The sequence below is a fragment of the Microcaecilia unicolor genome, chromosome 1 (genome assembly GCF_901765095.1).
Source record: "Microcaecilia unicolor chromosome 1, aMicUni1.1, whole genome shotgun sequence".
Taxonomy (NCBI): Eukaryota; Metazoa; Chordata; class Amphibia; order Gymnophiona; family Siphonopidae; genus Microcaecilia; species Microcaecilia unicolor.
In genome coordinates, this window is record NC_044031.1 from 229956633 (window position 1) to 229976171 (window position 19539).

Sequence of the window (19539 nt, forward strand, 5' to 3'; positions counted from 1 at the left end):
TCTCTCTCTCTCTCTCTCTCACTCTCTCTCTCTCTCTCTCTCTCTCTTTTGTTGTGCTGAGCTTCTGCTCTGCTCCCTGTGGTTCTGCCTCCCCCTGTCCTTGTATTTTGCTCCTGTTTGTTTTAGTTTTCTTTATTTGCTGTATCTGTCTCCTGTTTCCTGTGAGCAGTGCTCCTTTTCTGGTCTGTGTGTGTCAAGGCAACTTCCTCAATTTGCTTACTCTTCCCTTTACCTTGTGTACAGTGTGGCACTGCCCTGTATATTCCTATAGCTGTTCCCTTTTCCCTTGTGTGTTGTGGTGCCAGCTTTGTGTATTCTTGTAGGTAGTTTCCTTTACCTTTGTGCGTTGTAAGGTACAGCCTAGTGTGTTCCTTGTAGGGCTTCCAAGATACAAGTCAAATCAGTGATTGACAACAGGCACGTACAATCAATTAGTTATAGGAATATAATAATCCAGCTGCAAACAGGTGTTAATTAGTTCCTAATCTTTTATAATTTCTTTTACCAATTAAAGGTTTTATAAGGGAAAGCAATTAGGTAATTTGTCAGTTCTGCTGGACACATTGGTTTCCCTTGGAGAGAGAGAGTGGCAACCCTTCTTTCTAGCTTAAACCAGGAAATACCCTGATTTTTATAGGTGCCCTCAGGATATGGATAATATGACAATAGATATACCTGATTGGATCTATGCTAATGTCATGGTTACCACTGATTGGCTCCTGCTAATGAGTAGCTTTTATCTTGCTAACATGGTTTTGTCTTTAGCTCGCTTGACCTCAGAATCTTAAGCAAGACCCTGCATCCAGCTACACCTTTCCTTTCTCACACCATGGCTGACCACAATGTCACTCTGTCCTTTGGACCCGCACCTTTGTGTTTCCTGTTGTTCTCTTTAGAGCTCCAACACTGGGAGTTCAAGCAAGTCACACAGGCCTGTAAGCTTTTCCCTCATTTTAGAGCCTGAACCAAAGTCTAGGCAGGGGACCAAGGCTCATAGCTGTAGCATTTTTAATACATTTTTAATACATACTTACAACTGCTGACTTCCTGAGATCCATGTATTCACCATACCAAAACTAATTTGGGCCTGCCTGGCCACTTTGGTGACTTATGTAACCCAGGTCTCACTCAGTTCTAGCTCCGGACCCGGGCCATAAAAGAAATCTCTCAATTCAGTCTCACATCTAGGGCCAATCTCCCCATACTCATCAGTTCCAGCACACATGCAGTCGAGCGTGGGAATGGGTCAATGGTCCAAAATAGCTATCTGGGGGTTTGTGAGACACTTTACCATTCAGGGTTCCACTCTGCTCTTCAGTCCAGGAACCACGCTGTACTCCAGAGGCTTAAACCACAATGCAACTTTTTTGAACTTTTGCAACTGGCAGATAGCAACTTGAATTAATTTTCACCATAGTCATTTGTATAACTTATATAATTTAAGTACAGACTTCTGTTGTTTTGTGGGGACCTTTACCACTGTACTTCCTTGCCTATCCCAGAGACTTCAAGCCCCAAAGGCTATACTCCTCACTGCTTTTCAGGTCCACACCCCTTGTGGTCTGACTTCCCTGCAGAATGGTCCTTTCTATTGGCACCATTCTGATTCTGGAATGGGCACTCCCTGGCTCTGCTCCCATGCTCCTGGATTGGGTATCTCCTCTACTCACACCCATAGAGATCTCCTCAATACAGTTTCTGCTTTGCTAAACCACAACTCTCCTTTGCAGCCAATGGTTTATCTCTCAAGTGGGATTACACTTTCTCCTCCATGGGCATTCATTATTCTAACACAGGAGACAATTGATACATGACTTTACCGATTGGATTACTAGCTGGTTGCCTAATGTCAGGTGGTTATGTACAATGATATCAGCCATTATTGGGTTGGTTGTAGCTCTAGTTGTAAGTTGCGAAAGCTTCTGGTGGCGCCGTGATACAAGATGGCCGCCGAAGAATGAGCTCCGTGAGACCCTGGCGAGGCCCCTGGTATCGAGGGCTCCGAATCTCTCCCAAAACAGAGCGAAATAGTGAGCAGGAGCGGCGGAAAGCAGGGGCGTGAACACCGACGGTGGCGAAACCGCCAGGGAGTCCCAGGGGAATCGTCCCGAAGAGCAGCAGGGAAAAAAACAAGATGGCAGATGGAGCGGGATAGCGGAGGAGACGTAGGCAAATTACCTGGTCCCTGAGACACGCAACAATTGTGGTCCCTTCCCATACTTGAGGGAAGATCGTGGTGGCTGTGACTTTGAGTGGGCGACAGGACTGAGAGGCGGAGGCTGGCGGGACTGCAGAGAATCGCTGGGGAACTTGCAGGAGTCCGTGCTGCGCCCCCTCCCTCCCGAATCAAGGTGAGATGGCAGGGAGAAGCATGTGGAGACCAGAAGAGGCAGCAGGGGAATGAGAACAGCGGAGAGGGGAGTGGGACCACTTTAAAAAGAGAGAAGGACCCTCAGAAAAGAGAAGGCAGACGGTAGCAGCCTCAGGAGGAGCAGGCTAATGCAGAAGCAGTGGAAAGCACCAAGATCATCACAGCAGAGAGATCCTGCAGCATAGAGAGGCTCTCTGCTCTGAGATTGGAGCAGGGGGTTCAGAAAGGATACTGGAAGGGGACACATAGAGGAATATCTAACTCGAAGAAACAGAAATAAGGAGGAGGTCTGCTTGAAAAGACAGACTGGTGATAAAGGGTCAACAGGGCACTGAGCAAAGAACTTTTGAGCAGCCCAAAAACACCCAGGCAGCGGATAAGGAACGCTCCAAGATGCCACCCAGAAAGAGCCTTGAAAAATTCTGCTATACGGCAGACCAGGCTGGCAAGGGGAAACCAGAGATGACAGGGAATAGTACAGGAACAGAGAAACTGAGTGCTATACCCTCGGATGGGGAAGATGAAGATCACAGAGAAGAGGGAGAGAATGCTGGCGAGATTACTAAAGCTGATGTGGTGGGTTGGTTCAAAGAGCTGAAGTCGGAACTTGTGGGATACCGCAAAGATATCCAAAACACGCTCAGAGAGATACGGGCTGAGATCCGGGACATGGGGACAAGAGTGGAGGAGGTGGAGGAACAGCTGGAAAGAGTACAGGTTGAAACAAAGAAAAAGGAGACAGCATCACACGTAGAAGAAGGGGAGATCCAACAATTAAAGGACCAGGTGGAAGATCTGGAAAATAGATCCCGCCGCAATAATCTGCAGTTTAAAGGAATCCTGGAACTGGACATATTTGCTAATTCGTAAGCAGTAATAAAGGAATTGTGCAGGTATATTCTGGATCCGGCAGAGGAGGACTTGCAACAAGATATCAACCTACAAAGAGTGCATCGCAGTGCGGGGCCGCAGCGGGACTCGGCGCCAAGAGACATTATAGCCTGTTTTCTGGACTTTCCCACTAAAGAACGGATCCTGGCTAAAGCAAGACAACAGAAGGTGATAGAATGGAAAAATTATAAGACAGGAGTATATCAGGACCTGGCAGGAATCACTCTAGTTGTAAGTTACTGTCGTATACAGTGTTGTTGCTCCATGGTGGCAAATAACATAATGTTAAAATGCTAGAATAACAGACCATGATTGAAGGATCTTGTACTCCTTCCCAGGTTGAATTGACATGCTTGGCATGAATTTATGATCCCATATGGGATCACAGGGGGGAGGCTGATTATATTGGGAACATGTATGAGAATGAGACACTCCCCCACCCACCCAATCTTGAAGTTTGTTACAGTGTTAGACTCTACCATCTCCAGGGCATTCCACAGTTCAATAAATAAATATTTCCTGATACTGCATTTGGGTTGGAAAAGAGAGAATATGAAAGACAGTATAACTTGGAGAGGGAGCAACTCTGGTTTAGGTCAGCTGTAGCTCATTATACTTGAAGATGACAAGGTGAGTCAGAACCAATGTCCAGCCTGACTCACAATTTCTAAGCCTTGCCCATGTCTGTTTGTTTAGGAAAGGTTCATAGTATAAATAAGAGCTTAGTGACAGTTCCAATACACTACTAGTCAAACAGATTTATGTTAGAACTCAGATACATTCTAGTATATTAAAAGTTGTGAGTTACTAATATTCACCTGGCTCCATAGCTCAGGGGTTAGAGCACTGGTCTTGTAAACCAGGGGTTGTGAGTTCAATTCTCACTGGGGCCTGTAGAGTTTTCTTTTTGTTAATTAAGTGAATCTAAATATAAAATATCACCTATTCTTGTGATTATCTTCTCCAAGTAACTAATTCCTAAACATCAATTTAGTTTTATGTAGTTGACCACATGCCATTTTGTGTAGCACAGATCAGTCTGGCATGAGTGACCCAAATAGGGAGAGCCCTTGTGGGTGGGTCCATCCAGTGTTCAGGCAAAGCAGTTCCTCCCCTGCTCTTCATGTTCTTTCCAGTAGAGTCCATGTTTTTTTTGGAGGGGGGGGGGGGCAGAATCGTTGGGGCTCATTTTTGAAACAGAAAACATTTAAAAATTGTCATAAAGCAGCACTTGGACAAATGGTTTCTCAAAACAGCCAGATCGGTAATTTTGAAACTTGTTTTCCAGATGTTTATCCAGGGCCGGTGCTAGGGTCTCTGGCGCCCCCCAGCAGACTATGAGTTGGCGCTCCCCCCAATCTCCATTCTCTCTTCTCCCACCCTGCCCCTGTCCAGCAATTCTCCTTCGCCCCATCCCCCGCCATACCACGCCACCCTTGGTACTTTAAATCTTTAATTTACCTCCATTCCAGCAGCCACATCATTTGAAAGCCCTGCCCTGTCTCTAGCCTTCCTTCCCTTTGTAAGTTCGTTCCTTCAGTCTCGCCCTCGAGGAAATGACGTCAGAAGGCGGGACTGCAGAACGAACTAACGAAGGGAGGGAAGGCTAGAGACAGGGCAGGGCTTTCAAATGACGTGGCTGCTGGAACTGAGGTAAATTAAAGATTTAAAGCACCAAGGGCGGCGCGGTATGGCGGCGCCCTTGAAGGCAGGCGCCCCCCTGTGGTTCTTACCCCGCTTACCGGGTTTGACCGGCCCTGTGTTTATCTATGCAATTCATCTGTAGTGCATCTACATCACAAGGGGGCATGTTGAGAGTATTTTGGGGGCAGGATTAGGGTGGGTTTAGGGCGTTCCTAACACTTGGATGTTTTACAGTCAGAATGGAACAAAAGGAAACATCTAGGGCTAAAACTTCAATGTTTTGATCTAGACCTGATTTTAGAATGGATAAGGCACAAAAAGGTGCCCTAAATGACCAGCGGAGGAAATCAGAAATGAGCCCCCCCCCCCTTCCTCCCCCAGTGAGTGGGTTTTGGAGGGCTCAGCAGACAAGATAAGAGAGCAATGGTGAGAAGTGTACCTGGGAGCTTTTGTATGAAGTCCACAGCAGAGCCCTCTAGGTTGCCCCATTGCTCTCCTGGGATGTCTGTGTGGCCAGTCTACTAAGAATGCTGGCACCTCCTACATCCCAGTGACTTGATTTTTTACATTTTTCACTTGGACTTTTTTTTTAAAATGGCCCAATAAGATAAACGCACAGAGCACAATAATATTTTACATGTGGTATTTTTTTATTTTATTTTATTTTATTTATTTATCATTTTACTTAATTACATTCACATTTAGCACATAAATGTAAGGAAATACAGAAATTAATATAAAAAGGAAAACATTTTCTCTCAACAATATATATTTACATAATTGTCCACAATTGGAAGATCCAAGATCAGGAAAACAATCTTTAAGAAAATAAGAAAAACTCAAAATGGTTAATCTTAACACTTCACATTTGCTGAGGGAGGAAGGTTAATCGGTTATTGCAGCCGGTACAGTGGTAACTGAAGGAAGTTGCTGCATAGGATTCTTCATCTGTTTCCACAAACTCTTATCATTTCTTAGGTTCAAACAAATAAGTAATAAGGAAATAAAACACTTACAAGGGAATCGCGCTAGGAAGGTCTCACCTAGGGCAATGATTCCTGGCTTAAAAGCCAAGACTTCACACCTCCCACTCTGCGATTCCCTTGATGTGTCAGGAAATATATGCATCTTTGAACCCAAAAAACTATCAACCATGTATCGGAAATACAATTTCAAAACATTGTTCCTATCTAAATCAAAGACGAAAGTCAGTAATAATAACTCTATCTATAACTTCTGAATTTTCCAAAATGTCAGTTAAACTTACATCTCTTTTCTCTGATAAAGATTTTAAAGGAAATATAATTTTAGTCACCAAAAGATGGCTATCAGAAGGTATTAGCAAAGTATCAGAGAAATATTTCTTCAAGAATTCAGTAGATGATATATAGGATATTATAGGTAAATTTATCATTCTCAAGTTATTTTCCCTTAATTGGTTCTCCAGAAATTCCAATTTTTACAAGAAAGATAACTATTCTTCATTACCAAATTATCTGATTTTCATAGAGAAGCCATTTCCGTAATCAAAGTCTCTATTTTTATATCTTGGACTTCCACTTTGTTAGATAGGTATTAATATAAATTCTTTAACTCACATAGTGAAAAATTTTAAACATCTGAAGAAGAGAGTTATTCACATTCTGCTGCAGTTCCTATAGTACGTCCATTATGACATTATTGGCTTCACCAAGTCCAATTTCTCCACAGAAACTGCTCCAGATATCTTCGGGGGGAAGAGCTCACTCTCCAATCCCCCAGTTGGTTTATTATCTGAGTCGATGCTGCGCCAGGACCTCCTCGGGTCACATGAAAATCCTAACCCACTTCGGGCGTTTCCATTATTGACCTCCATAGTGAAGCATTACTATTTCCAGGTCTTGGAGGGGTCATGCCAACAGGGGGACTCAAAGTCACTCCCTCCACTGAGATTTGTCAATAAAGCCTTGCTGTTCCCCGAAGCAAGAACCGATATCCCCGATGTTATGACCCCAAATCTCTCCAAAATAGACTGACAAGTGGTGGGAACCCCAGCCGTGTTCGAGGAGGACAGCACCACGGCTTTGCCTTTTCTCTTCCCCATTCTCTGGGGAGCGCGCCCTCTTCTTCAGGCATTCTGGTGTAAAACGGGAACTCAACTAGCGTACGTCCTCCCTCAATGCCATCTTGGATCCTCCAGGTTGGGACACTCTTTGTCTGGTTTCTCCTCAGAGGCCTGTCTGATTTGGGTAACCCTACAGCATAGCCCTCTGGGTCACTGAAACACGGAAGCCCCTCCACCACTTACAAGGTGGTGTCCCTTCGGAGGGGTACATGTGGTATTTAAAAAAAAAAAAAAAGATAAATGTTTTGCTATTTCAAAAATGGCCATATTTCCTATTCAGATTTGCGACTTTTAATCACAAAATCATCAATGAAGAAATTTTAAAATGTTATTAAAAACATATCGTTTTGATGTGTGTTTTCTACTCAGAGCTCTGGAGTCTTATAGGATGACAAAAAGGTATCTGGGGTGCATGGTCATGGGGGGAGGGGGCAAGAGGGGATATTTGCCCCACTGATTTCTGTTAGCCACTGCCCATAACTGGCACTGTATGGTATGCTCTCTCAAATTTGCCCAAGATAGTGTTTCCAACAGTTCAAAAACATGAGGCACAAATGCTTACTACAGAAACAAGAGTGGTACAAGCTGAATCTGAGATATTATAATTAAAATCTGAGGTGGAAAATCATTCCTGATTTTTATCAATCATTACAACAAGTATACACTGTTCAGGATGTTATTTTTAATGACAAGAGTGGATAAGAAGTTAGAAAATATTGAAAATTATTTGAGAAGCGTTAATTTGAGACTATTACATTTTCCAAGAGACATGAAAGTCTCCCCGAGAGAAAAGTTAATCCAATACTTAGGAAAGTTTTGCATTTACTACAGAAGATATACAATCTTTTAATAAAGTTCATTACCTCCCAATGAAAAAATGGGGTGCAGAGGTTAAACGAGGTGACATTACTGCTAAGACAGTTGCCAGACAATTTTGTACTACATTACTGGTAACTCTGAATATCAGTGCTGATAAAGAGAAGATCTTGAAATGATAATTTGGATCAATTTTTACCACTTGTAGGGGAACAAAAGTGCATCTGTCTCCAGATATTTCTAGAGAATCCCAAAAATGATTTAAGCAATTTTTGTTATTAGAGCCTGCTGTACTATCTTTCGGAGCTAAGGACCTCTTTTACCAAACCATGCTATGATTCCCTCATGGCAATGCTGACGAAGCCCATTCACAGTCAATAGGCTTTGTAGGTATTGCCACGCTAGGAATCACTAGTGCAGTTTATTAAAAGGGGCCTTAGGTTTTTCTTAAAGTTCTCCTGTAAGTGTATTGTGATATATCGGTTTGCTAAGTATATTTATGGGGAATCATCATACCTGATGGCCGTTATAACTGCAAAAAGGGCTGCTGATCCTCCTTTGGAAGTGTCTTAGGGATCTGCTAAGTGAAGATAACCACTCGTATGTAACTATAACTGCTTGTCTTTTTCTTTATTATTTTATTTATTTGTTACATTTGTATCCCACCTTTTCCCACTTATTAGTAGGCTCAAAGTGGCTTACATAGTTCCGGAGAGGTGGTTACAGACTCCGCTGTGAACAAATACAGTATAGGGGTACTATTACAGTGACAAGTACAGTAAAAAAGTATCGGTAAATAGGTTGGGGTGATTCAGACAAAATGTTAGGGTGTGATCATGCATCGGGTTTGAAAACTGTCCGTTTCCTGATTAAAATGCTATTATATTATAGGACTAGATTAATCATTTTCCTTGATTCTGTATATTGGTATTGGATCCCCCAATTATTATGTAGTTTAACTGAATAAGATTTAAAATTGAATAATCTGATAATATTTTTCTTTTGGTATTGGTTATTTTTTTTCTACCAGTTATGGTGTAGAAGTAAATTGTTCAATTTTACTTGATTGTTCTTTCAAATACCTATAAATAAAAAATGAGAAAAAAAGAGATTAACCAACCATATTCGCATAAGAGAACATAAAACCAATACCACTCTAAAAAGGCAAAACAAAAAAATAACACCTAGGATCAATTACTATATTACTAGAATTTAAATTAAAAATAGACCAATTACCCCTCCGAAGGGACACCACCTTGTAGTGGTGGAGGGGCTTCTGTGTTTCAATGACTCAGAGGGCTATGCTAAAGGGTTACCCATATCAGACAAGCCTCTGAGCAGAAACCAGACAAAGAGTGTCCCAAACTGGGAAAGTGGTAAGATGGCGACCTGAAGTTCGTATGCCCAATGGCCCAGCTGCCCTCTGAAGTTTCATCTTCTTTATGCAAATTTCCTCTCTGCAATTGCAGTTACCTTAACTGAGAGGAAGGGGACAACCGGCGGTCAGCCGCTGATGGCCAGCGTTTTGTCCCCTTAGCAGCAAGTGCGGGACCGCTGCGCGCAAACTGCCCACAGATGAAAGGGTTGGTGAGTCCTTTGATTAGCACCGGCGAAGGAGCATCGATGCTCTTGGACCTGGAAAAAACAACTCCATCACTCCCGAATTATTCAACCACCATGTCCAAAGGAGTGGAGGAGTGAGTTAGAGGCATATGCTGAAACGGAAGACACTTACAGCGGAACCCTCCTAAACACCTAAGAGAAATCAACTTGGAGATTTTGGCTCCCGTGGAGGTTACATTGAATACCATCTGGAAGGCGCTTCGGGACCTAACGGTGGCAGTAAATAATTTTGTTTCAGATATAATTTTATTAGAGAGTTACATGGACAATTTAACTGAACCCTTTGAGAGTGAAAAATTGATTTAACAAATGATTCTATACGAGCAAGAAGTGGTTATGATCTTGAAAATGATAATAGACCAGAAACTTTGAATGAATAATAAAATGAACATTATTATAGATGATTAATATCGAGATTATTGTTTTTCCCAGAGTTCCGGGTATGACTCCTAAAGTTTTCCTCAGAAATATTTCCTCAATTATTACTTTTAAAGGAGTGAAGCCTGTGAAAACTGGGATTACTTTAATCAGTGGGATCTGAATTAGAGACTTAAGTATATGTATTGTTAAATAACTTCTGGTTTTTAAAAGAGAATGAATGTAATCAGATCTATTATTCCTAACTAATATTGGCCAATAAGTATGTTTTCAATGAAATGATTTGACTATACACCGTATTGGCCTTGAAGAAGCCAACCAGATGGTCAATGTGGAATAATGAATTAGACGAGTAATATCTGGGGATAATCAGATTACTACCACGTTTTTTTTCTATTTACTGTTTAATTGATCTCCTTGTCTTGTTTCACTCTCCCTATTTAGTGGTCTAAGGAAGAGGATAGAATTACCTGACTGAAATAATTCCTATGTATTACTTTCTCTGTATTTCTGGCAAGTTGTTTTATCGCTTGTAAAAATTTAAATGGTTAGAAATAATAAAAAAAATAGACCAATAAAATGGCTTCCTCAGATAGAGCCCCCAGAGTCTCCTCATGTGCAAATACATCCCTTAGAGGTCCTTTTACCAAGCTGCAGTAAAAGGACCCCTGTGGTGGCATCAGCACACGGGTTTGCCTCACACCAAAGCCCCCTTTTATCACAGCAGGTAAAAGGATGTTTAAAAAAAAAACAGGAATGGCCATGCAGTAAGTTAAGCACTTGTCACAAAGCCATTTCCTGGTGCAGCCCTTACCACCTCCTATTTAGGAAGCGGTAAGGGCTCCCACACTAACCCGGCAGTAACCAAGCAGCGTGCGGGGGTGCCCGATTACTTTTCCAATAACCAAAGTGAGGCTTACTGGCCTGTAATTTCCAGTTTATTCCCTATCACCACTTTTGTGAAGAGGGATCACATCCGCTGTTCTCCAGTCCCACAGAACCGATCTAGCGGTAAAGGCTCACACGCTACACACATGGTTACTGGTTGGTGCACGCCGGAAACAGTGCACGTAGGAGGATATAAATAAATAATTCATCCAGGCATTATGGGCACGCGCCAAGTCTGAAATTACCACCAGAAGGGCATGCTGGCCTGGCGCTAACCCGGAACTACACTGGTCCAATGCGGCTGCCAGTGTTAGTTCCACCTTGAGCGCATGCCATTTCTGGCATGCTGGAAAAAATGTTTTATTTTATAGCACAGCACTAACCCGGCAGTAATCGGGCAGTGCCATGTGCTGCCCAGTTATTGCTGGGTTACAGGAGCCCTCACCACCACCTCAGTGGGTGATGGTAAGTGATTCCCCTCTGCATGGCCATGCAGTAAGAGTAATCTTACCACATGAGCATTTTTTTAGGGGCTTTTTACCTGCTGCAGTAAAAACAGCCCCCGCCGCTACCACAGGGCCCTTTTTCCCACAGCTTTGTAAAAGGACCCCCTTAACAATCTAAAGCGTGGTGTGAATGTAAATGCAAAAACTGTGTTGTAACACACTAACAAAATCAAAATTCAGTGGATCTCCATAATCACTTATCTCCAATGGCGAAATAGCAAGTATAACTTATCCACATAAAGTTATACATACATATATATTTTCAGCAAGTTTGCTGCCACCAAATATATGCGACCCACTGAGCAAAAAAGTACCAAAGTGGGGTTATAAATAACAGAGATAAAAGCTATCAAAGTTTGGAGGACCAAGGAGCAACTTTCATTTTTGCAAGTTTTGTGTATTATACTGAATGGGACTATGCAGCATTTGTTTTCATAACTTTAATGTTTTTCATATTCTACAGCCAAAAAAATTGCAAGTGCCTAAAAGGTACCTAAAGTGGGGTATGTGATTTCTGAGGTTAATTACTTTTTTTTCTTTGCTAAACATTTCTCATGTTTTAAAGATGTTATTAGTCCATACCTGAGACTGAAATTTCACAGGATTATGCAGTTGATATCCCTCTCTTGTCACATTCCCCACTTGTGGTACCTTTTTGCTCAGCGGGTCACTTATGTCTAACTTTGGCCCATATTTACAAAGCCGTGTAGCAATGCCGACACAGTCCATTCAAAGTGAAAGGGCTGTGTCGGCATTTGTGCACTGCCAGCCGCTAGCACGGCATTGTAAACAGGGAAGTTTATGAGAATAATTTATCCACGTGGATGGGCATTTTATAACAGATTGCCTAAGTTGGAGGACCAATGTAGACAGCTCATTTGAGACTATTTTATAAGACACATAAGGCTCCTTTTACAAAGCAGCAGTAAAAAGTGGCCTTAACATGCCCACGTACTAGGTTTTTCCCACATGTTAAGGCCATTTTTCCACAGCCAGAAAATGGCCATTTTTCCTGTTAATGGCTGTTTACTAATGTTCAATTACAAAACAGGAAAATATTACTAAAAAATCATAATTAAATTTTCATATACATTTTTTTTGTTTCCTACAGAAACTCCAGACGGCGCAAAACATGGCGGCGAGATTACTATTTGGTAAATCTCGGTTTGAAGCAGCTAAATCTCTAAGAGAGAAGCTCCACTGGCTCCCGATAAAAGAGTGGATCGAATTCAAAATCTGTGCCCTCACCCACAAGATCGTATACGGGGATGCCCCAGTTTATATGTTCAGCCTGATTGACCTCCCTCCCAGAAATTCCAAGAAGCCATCCCGTACTTATCTTAATCTCCACTATCCTAACTGCAAGAATCTAAGGTACAAATTGTTCTTCGCCTCCTCTTTTTGCTTTGTGAGTCCTCGTTACTGGAATGCTCTACCATCAACTTTAAAAGAGACTGCCGACCACACTCTGTTCAAGAAACTCCTCAAGACTTATCTATGTGATAAAACTTACTCCACTGTTTCTTAACTTCCTGCTGTCCCTCATTTGTTTCCCCTGTTGCTTTCCCCCTCAAGATGTTCCTTCTTCTCTGTTCCGCCCTTGCATATGCATGATGTTCTTTCTATAAATATTATAACAAAGAAACTTTTAAAAAATAGCCTCAGTGTAACAGGGAGCCTGACTTTTATGCTCTACTGTTTTTTAAACACAGACTTTTCTCCCACTTCTTTACAATTTTTGAAACATTCTGGGAGTTTTTCTCTGTTTTTTTTCTCGGAAGGTGGTGGAAGCCTGTGATGGTAATATCTACAGTGGAGCATAAAAGTCAGGCTCCCTGTTACACTGAGGCTATTTTTTAAAATTTAAAATATTTTATCTTTCAGATCTGAATCCCCAGTATGACACTATATTGGAGTGATGTGTTTGATAGTTTCTTTGTTATAACTAAACACTCGTTGCAGATTGTTTATTTGTATAAATATTGTTAGCCACATAGAGCCTGCTATGTTGGGAATATGTGGGATATAAATGGTCTAAATAAATAAATGAGTAAATATATTACACATCAAAATACCTTATTTTTACTATACAAATGCACAACAATCCCTAACAAAATTAACTAAAACATATCTTCACATCCATATATGCATCCATTCATTACCTTTATAAGTTCACTAAAAAAAACTCCTCCAGAATCGGAAACAGTCCGTGATAGAGAGTTTTCTTCTTAATGAATCACCAGTCCATCTGGCGAACCACATCCGGTTCTGCCCATCTCATAGTTCCAATTTTAACCACGGAAATCTTCTCGTATTCTGTAATTTCGAGACACAGAATTTGTGTTTCGCTCAATTGGCGTCCGACACTGAAATTGTGTTTCACTCAGTTGGCGTCTTCAGGAGCTGTCAGTCACAACTCGAATAATAGAAATGTATTTGGCATACCATAGCTGGAAGGATCAGTCAGTCCAACCAAGCATTCATTTTATAGTAAAAATAAGGTATTTTGATAAGTTTAATATATGATTTGTTTGGGAATAAAAATAAAAAATGTATATGAAAATTTAATTATGATTTTTAGTAATATTTTCCTGTTTTGTATTTGAGTTTCAATTGGGGTAAATCTTGATTGTTAGATTCCTGAGGAGGTATTGTTGATGTTTACTAATGTTGCCATTAGTGTGTGATCTTTAAAAAGAATTACCGCCTGAGCCCTTACTAACACCTATTGTGTAGGTGGTAAGGGCTCACATGGAGTGGCCTGGTGGTTAGAGCACCACTCTAGCAATCCAGAGGTGGTTGGTTCAAATCCTACTACTCCTTGTGATTATGGGCAAGTCACTTAACTCTCCATTGCCTCAGGTACAAACTTAGATTGTGAGCTCTCCTGCAACAGAGAAATATCCAGTGTACCTGAATGTAACTCACCTTGCCCTACTACTGAAAAAGGTGTGAGCAAAATCTAAATAAATAATCCTGCAGCACATGGTAACATTAACTGGACACCCCCCATTCAATGAAAACTATTTTTAAACTCTTGATTAGCACATGCTGCTTTGGAATTTACCGCAGGATGCCTGAGCACGTCCCTCAATCACCCATTTGAAGTTGCAGTAAACGTGCGCTAGCGCTTACCACAGCTTAGTAAAAGGTCCCTATAGATACCTATGTGTATTTATAAATTGCCTTCACAAAAGCAGCTACGGGTATGGCTGTGGAATACATATGGCAGCACACTATCTCCATACTTTATCTGTATTCTGCTCCCCTCTGTCCAGTGCCAAATGGAGTTCTCTGCTTCTTTCCTCTTTCTGTCTTTTAGCTTCTCCTTCCCCTGTCTCTTTCTCACATCTTTAAATTGTAAACTGCCCTGAAGGCTCCTTTGCCCTAGGGCTGTATATCAAACTGTGAATAAACTTGAATAAAATCTTTAGCATCATATCTATTAGTTGAATGTTCTAACGCATGCTTATTAGGTGTATCATTAGTATTGTGCTAACATTGTTTTATTTCTCTAGTATTTGAATTCCAGTGCTGTTAAATGTGTATATTTTTGATACTTTTTCACAGTAGTTCTATTAAAAGTCCATAGACCATTATTGAATGGACTTGGGGAAAATCCACTATTTCTGGGATAAGCAGTATAAAATGTACTTTTTTTGGGATCTTGCCAGGTATTTGTGACCTGGATTGGCCACTGTCAGAAACAGGATGCTGGGCTTGATGGACCTTTGGTCTTTCCCAGTATGGCAATACTTATGTACTAATGTATTAGGTTTCAATTCACTGTTTTCAAGTTTACCTCAGGTATTGTATTTATGTTTATACTTGGTCATTTTACTATTGTTATGCTGTTAATAAAATTGTAAGTTTTATGTTAAACTGTACCTGCTGTACACCGCCTTGGGTGACTCCCTTCATAAAGGTGGCTAATAAATCCCAATAAATAAATAAAATGAGGGAGCTGCTCTGAATGTGCATGGCTGAAATGTGTGTGTTGGTGAGTACTTTTTAACCTACATGTGTACTTAATCTATGACTCTGCCTGTGCCCCGCTCAAAACTACTACTGAACGTACCTTCTTTTCTTACCACTAGACGTCTTTTTACATGTGAGTAATTTTATAAGAAGGTTTTCTGCATACACAACAGGGTTACACATGAATAATCTCTTAGATTGCTCTATGGGACACTGAAGGAAGTTACATGGAAATATTTTTTCACTCAAAGAATAGTTAAGCTCTGGAACTCATTGCTAGAGGATGTGGTATCTGAGTTTTAAAAAAGTTTAGACAAGTTCCTAGAGGAAATAGTCTGTTATTGAGATGGACATGGGGGAAGCCACTGCTTGCCCTGGGATTGGTAGAATGGAATGGTGCTACTATTTGGTTTTCTGCCAGGTACTTGTGGCCTGGATTGGCCTTTGTTGGAAGCAGGATACTGGGCTAGATGGACAATTGGCCTGACCCAGTATGGCTATTCTTATGTTCTTATTAGAGTTCTAAGGGAGTTGTACATGCAGAAATGGGTATAGTGGTGGCAGAGCTGTCATGTACATTTATATCTTATAAAATAAACAGGTACACACACAAATACACACACATTAGATAGATAGATAGATAGATAGATAGATAGATAGATAGATAGATAGATAGATAGATAGATAGATAGATAGATAGATAGATAGATAGATGAGCACATAATAATTTGTGTCTCAGCATTTGCATGCTATTGGAGCTGATTCTGGAAGTCTAATTTATAAAGGTACAGAGGAGGCAATGTAGATTTCATAAAATAGGCTTAAAATTGATGCCGTTTTGTACCTTAAACATAGGCACCCTTTCATAAAAGCAGCCCATAAAATTATACAGGCAGCACTTAGCTAAATATTGGCTTATAGTAAAGAACTTCTTAGAATTTAAACTGCTTTGACTTTGTGAAGATCAGATTGCTGCAGGTGTTTATTTTCAGTCAGAGGAGGAGTAGCTTAATGGTTAGTGTAGTGGGCTTTGCTTGTGGAGACCTGGGTTCAATTCCCACTGTAGCTCCTTGAGCAAATCACCTACAGGTCTTTTTACTAAGGTGCACTGAAAAATGGTCTGCAGTATTGTGGACACGTGCAGAATAATTTTTAAGCATACCTGGAAAAAATGCCTTTTTAAAATTTTTTCCCAAAAATGGGCGTGTGGCAAAATGACCTAGCGGTAAGGTCTCACATGGTAACTGGGCGGTAATGGTCTACACACATCAAATGCCACTTGACACGCATAGCTGCTGCGCGTCAGAAATTCCTATATAATAATTTGCACCTCCAACGTTCCATGTTTGGCTGCCTGGGTTCATAACATCTCCTGACGTCAGCCAGCCTCCAGCATTCCATTCCCTCTCACTGTCCCACCCTTGCGTCAAGACGCAATGACATCAAAGGGCGGAACAATGAGAGGGAAGGTAAAATTATGTATCATACCTGATAATTTTCTTTCCATTAATCATAGCTGATCAATCCATAGACTGGTGGGTTGTGTCCATCTACCAGCAGGTGGAGATAGAGAGCAATCCTTTTGCCTCCCTATATGTGGTCATGTGCTGCCGGAAACTCCTCAGTATGTTCTCTATCTCAGCAGGTGGTGGTCACACACAGCAGCAGCTCTGGCTAGGCCTCCAAGCCTAATTTTTAGGTTTTGTTGAGTGCCTGGGGTTGAGGGCTCTTCTTGAGCAAGTGCAAACCTGGTGGCGCCAGGTCCCTCCTTTTCTCCCCCTCCCGCTGGCTCCGTTTAAAAAAAAAAAAAAAAAAAAATTTTTTTGGACGTCCTTAAAGGTGTTTATTTCGACGTTTATTTAAACGTTTATTGCAGCTACTCACTGGGACACCAGGTCGTTACAGCTCGGAGCGAGAAGCAGGTAATTTTTACCTTTTTATAGCGGGCAGGGGGTTCCCCGATCGATCTCCACGTGGCCTATGGCATCGGAGGGCGAGGGCGCAAAGAATCGCTCCCCGGACCGCGTGTGCGCTTCTAGCGGGGATGCGGGGGTCTTAAAGTCTGATTCGCCCTTGTTGGGTGTCAGTTCGGAGGCCGGTCAGTGTCCCGGGTCTTCCTCTGGTGCGGCGGTTTTTCCCGCCATAAACGCCCATCCCCCGCTGCTCACCTCCGCCATCTTGGCCGGCCACTCTGCTCGGACGGCTTCTTCTTGGGCCGCCCTTGAGCTGGGAGAAGTTAATGCCATGGCCGCCCTTGATTTGGGCGACGGCAAAAAAGCAGCTAAAGTTAAGCGCTGTTCTTCCCGTGCGGCTCCTTCGCGGAGTGTCGCGCCGGACGCCATCTTGGATGCACAGCATGTTTCTCCCCCGCTCTTGCGAGCGCCGGTTGAGGGTGTGTCTAGGGCTGTGGCCCAGGCTGCTGAAATGCACAGTCTGGGGGGTTTCTCCCCCGAGTTTATTTTGCTGCTGCATCAGGCCTTCCTTATGCATGATGATATGGAAGGGAACGTTGAAGGCGAGCTGACATCAGGAGGGATGTTACAAATGGAACGGAAGCCAGCGCCAGCCAGCCAGAGAACATTCAGGTACAAATCGAGGGGAGGAGAGAATCGCGGGACATCGAGGGGAGGGAAGGAGGAAGAGGAAGGGGAGGGCAGAGGAGAATGGATGGGATGGGAGGACAGTAGAGAAGAGAATCATGGGGCACGGATGGGAGGGCAGGGAAGAGGAGAATCATTGGACATAGAGAGGAGGGAAGGTAAGAATTGCTGGACATGGAGGAGAGGGCAGGGGAGAGAAAAAAAAAAAGCTTACATGACAGCCTTCCTAGGGCCCGTTTCATTGTTGAGGAAACGGGCATGGTTCCACTAGTAATAAATATTTTTCAGAGGTGCATAGTGGACGCGTGCCAAAATAGAAATTACTGCAAGGGCCACATGGTAACTGGGCGGTAACTCCAACTTGGTGCATGTTGGACCTTAGGGGCCCTTTTACTAAGTCGCATAGGCACCTGTGTGCGCCTAATGCGCGCCAAATTAGACTTACCACCTGGTTACTGTGTGGCTCTTGCGGTAATTTCAATTTTGGCGTGCGTCCAGTACGCACATCTGAAAAATACGTTTTCTTTTCTGATCCGCGGTAGCTAAGCACATCAAGTGGCATTTGATGTGCGTAGACCATTATTGCCCGGTTACCACGTAAGACCTTATCACTAGGGCAATGGCTTGTGGTAAGGTCTCAGACCCAAAATGGAGATGCAGCAATTTTCATTTTGCCGCACATCCATTTTCGGCAAAAATTTTTAAAAGGCATTTTTTACAGGTACGCTAAAAAATATTCTGCGCACGCCCAAAACACACATCTACACTACCACAGGCCATTTTTCAGTGCACCTTAGTAAAAGGAGTGGCCTAGTGGTTAGGGTGGTGGGCTTTGATCCTGAGGAACTGAGTTCAATTCCCACTTCAGACACAGGCAGCTCCTTGTGACTCTGGGCAAGTCACTTAACCCTCCATTGCCCCATGTAAGCCGCATTGAGCCTGCCATGAGTGGGAAAGCGTGGGGTACAAATGTAACACACAAAAAAAATAAAATTGCCCCAGGTACAAAAACTTAGATTATAAGCCCTCTAGAGACAGAGAAAGTACCTGCATATAATTTGCACAGCACTGCATATGTCTAGTAGCGTAATAGAAATGATTAGTAGTATGTATTTATTAGCCATCTTTATGAAGAGATTCACACAGTGTACAACAGGAATATCGTGAACTAAATGTAAGCCCCTCCCCCACTCGTGGGTTAAGCTGATGCACCAATGTGTTCCAGTTCAGTTAGTTGAAGTAGTCTAGACCAAGTACCACGAACACATTACCCAGGAGGAGAGAGAAGATACAAACAAAACTAGAGAGAGAACTGATTTTAAGGTTTTTGTATTCAAGGCAATTAATAACCCAACAATTTAATAGTTCATAAAAATACACTCTTAATGGTAGTACCACCTTTTTCATTTACAGCTTGTTTTCTATGCCAAAACTGTAACACCTAAACAACTATGTTTCTTTTTCCCAATTCAGTTAGTTTCTTTTGACAACTTGTAACTATACGAGATTAACAAATGTGACCCTTATCATTTTTTTCCTTTGCTTTCTCACAGGGTAACTTTACCAGCTGAACTATGCCATAGACATCAGATACCTATTCCTGTTTTTCCACAGCTAGATCATCAGGTAAGTATCTTTTCTTTTTAGTGGTGATGCAAACGTCTCTTAGCTGTGAAGCACACTTAACTCAGTCTCTTCCATGGTGTAGATGAAAATCTTTCTTGCGTGGGGGCCCAGAAC

The 19539-nt window shown here is 42.1% G+C and overlaps 1 long non-coding RNA gene and 1 other non-coding gene across 2 annotated transcripts; both read left to right on the plus strand.

Moving 5' to 3' along the window:
- The first annotated feature begins 310 nt into the window (after positions 1 to 310).
- Positions 311 to 16411, plus strand: LOC115460181. The gene is made up of 4 exons (XR_003940400.1): positions 311 to 323; positions 2471 to 2473; positions 8575 to 8581; positions 16289 to 16411. It is a non-coding gene; the product is annotated as an uncharacterized LOC115460181 (long non-coding RNA).
- TRNAT-UGU lies at positions 4083 to 4155 on the plus strand. The gene has a single exon. It is a non-coding gene; the product is annotated as a tRNA-Thr (tRNA).
- Positions 16412 to 19539: the final 3128 nt, after the last annotated feature.